Raw genomic sequence first — 3,057 nt, 5'->3', positions numbered from 1 at the left:
TTCGACTGCTTTTATGGGCACAAACAATTAAATTCGTGGCAGTGAGATTGGAATGAGTCGAGACAACTTAACACTTTGTAGCTTCATAAGTAGTGGTTTGTTCAAATCTTGTTAGAGGGGTATTGACAACTCCTTGTCAAATGTAATTTTTTAGAGTATTTTGAGTCTATTGTTTAGTTTGTTTGTTTAAATTTAATGTTCGTTTTAGAGTTATTTTGAATAAATGGTTATTCAAATAAATAATATGTTCATGCTTTCATTTTTTTGATAAACCAATTATTATGTGTAGTTTTATATTATTTCATTGATTAGCGCAATGCTGAATTGTAGTGAAAAAGTCACATGAATCGCATGCAATATTTGAATTATATATGGAGTTGTAGATGTCCAATTGAAGTCAAATTAGTTGCAAATGAAAGTTAACATATATAACTACAACTTTCATGAAGACTTTAAAACCTAATTTAGATGGTAAAAATGTGACAAATACAAGTCAAATCAAAAGAAAATAAATTTTAAAAGAACAAATGTGTTTATTTAACAATGTACCATATTGCGCTCATAGTGCTGCGCATTGCGCCTAGAATAAACACGAAAGCTCCCAAAATCAGCGCATTGTGCCCATCCATGCGCCACAATGCATTTTGATGGCACATTTTTTGTCTTGAGCAACGAAATGCGTAAAAAATGAAGACAATGCGCTAGCACTATATCATAATAGACTTCTCACACATGAAGCAATGGCTCGTTGTTGGGTGATTCTAGTTAACCAAGACACATCTTGTATGCTTTGCTTTAACATTTATGAAACTTTTGGCCACCTCTTTTTTTTTACCGTTTGTTTGCATTTAAGGCATGGTTATCAATCTACAAGTGGTCAGGTTTATCTTGTTAAATACATAATGAGTCGATGATAAATTTTTTGCCTTTTCGAGTTTTTTTTCATGGCAAGAAGTTGAAGAGGGCTAGATAATTAACTTGTTTAAAGTTGCATTGGTCAGTAGTATGACGGAGAGTAGCAATCATGAATAGATCGAAAAACATATTATAAAGAGATTAAATAAGAAATTATTTTACTAAAAAAACTCAAAATATGAGATAAAAAAGTAAAGCAAAACTTTAAATAAAGATACAAATTAGACACAAAACATATTTGCTTGGTCACAAAATTTTGTGCCCTAACACTTAGCAACATAATTATATATAAATGAAATTTCTATTTTACGTTTCTATATTTTTTTACTATTTCAACTTTTTTTAATTGGTGGAAATTAATAAGTTATATCTACAAATTTGTTAAATACTCTTTTAAGATGTACTTTACTAATTTACACAAACTAAAAAATTTATGAGTGCACGTTAACAAAATTTTAAAAGGCTTATTAGTTATAACTATAAATTTATTAAACAGATCTTAAAACATAACTTGCTAAAATATAAGGGAACATAAATTAACAAATTTATATATATTAATTTGTTTATTGTTTATATAAATAATAACAATAAATACAGTCATAGTAATATACTCTATCGTTTATATACTATAAGATGTAAGAGAGGAAGCGGTCAAAAAATGCCATTACTTATTGATCCCTCCGTTTCTCCCTAATAGCAGTTATGATCTATCTATTTAAAAACAAATGTGTGTTAGATAACTTAATAAAATTGATAACTTAATAACTTAATAGAAAAAGATGTGAATACATGTTAGTTATCTGTTAATTCACGTATAATAAAAAAAAATATATCATTTTTCTCGAATAATTTTTATTAAATATTAATATATTATTAATATCATAAATATATAATAAAACAAATTATACTAAAAATTATGTAAATAATGTTAATTAACAAATATATAAAAAATACACTAAAATTAAAAATATTTATAAATAAATAAAATGAATGGAAAAGTATGTAATATAAAATGAATGATATGTATTTATTTTTGTAAAAAGAAAAAAAGAAAAAAGAAAGCGATGACTTGTCAAAAGAGGAGCAGCTGAGAAGCGACGCGTGTTGAAATACAGCTGTAACGCAAATCGAAAAGCAACCGCTTCCCAGGAACAAGCGGTATCCACAGCATGATGATCGATGCAGATATCCCCCAAAACCTAACCTCCCAAACCGTTTCCCCTCACCCGTTAACCCTCACAAATATAAATAAATCAACACAATTACACAACTCCCTCACAACAATCATCTCAAAAACGCTTCACCACACTCACACACACAAAAATAAAACCTCCCTACCCTTCCTCACAATTTAATTGAACCATGATGGCTGTCAACCGAAAGGATATGGATCGGATCAAAGGCCCATGGAGCCCAGAAGAAGATGATGCCTTACAGAAACTCGTTGAAAGACAGGGGCCCAGAAACTGGTCACTCATCAGCCGTGCCATTCCAGGCCGCTCTGGAAAATCTTGCAGGCTTCGTTGGTGTAACCAGCTTTCACCTCAAGTTGAACATCGGGCTTTTACACCTGAAGAAGATGATATCATTATCAGAGCCCATGCCCGCTTCGGTAATAAATGGGCCACAATAGCCCGATTACTTTCCGGTCGAACTGATAACGCAATTAAAAACCACTGGAACTCGACGCTGAAGCGGAAGTGTTCATCCATCTTCTCAGCCGACGATCCCGCTTTTAATCCTCAACCACTTAAACGCTCGGCTAGCGTCGGCGCGCCGGGAAGTCCTTCCGGCTCCGATTTAAGCGATTCCGGAGCAGAAGGTGTCGTCGGAACCTTCGCCGGAGCTTCTCCTACGCACGTATTTCGTCCTGTGCCGGTTCGAATGGTGGCGGAAACGGCATCGTCAGAGCAAGACGACGGACCTCCGACTTCGCTTTCGCTTTCTCTTTCTCTTCCCGGCGTGGATTCTTCGGATGTAATGAATCGCGCTGCGGCGGTTCCGATTAATGCTTCGCCGATGAGTTCTGTAACGGCTTCTGTGGCGGCGAAAGTTTCACAGGAAGTTGGGATGGGAGCGTTGAATATGAGTGGGGAGTTGATGGCGGTTATGCAAGAGATGGTAAGGAATGAAGTGAGGAGT

At 34.3% G+C, this 3,057-nt stretch overlaps 1 pseudogene; it reads left to right on the top strand.

The window, feature by feature from the left end:
- The first annotated feature begins 2,056 nt into the window (after nt 1–2,056).
- Nucleotides 2,057–3,057, top strand: part of LOC101491174 (transcription factor MYB73-like) — a 1,611-nt pseudogene continuing 610 nt past the window's right edge.

This window comes from Cicer arietinum, chromosome 7, assembly GCF_000331145.2.
Source record: "Cicer arietinum cultivar CDC Frontier isolate Library 1 chromosome 7, Cicar.CDCFrontier_v2.0, whole genome shotgun sequence".
NCBI classification, from domain to species: domain Eukaryota; kingdom Viridiplantae; phylum Streptophyta; class Magnoliopsida; order Fabales; family Fabaceae; genus Cicer; species Cicer arietinum.
This window is presented reverse-complemented; position numbering and strand designations above follow the sequence as displayed.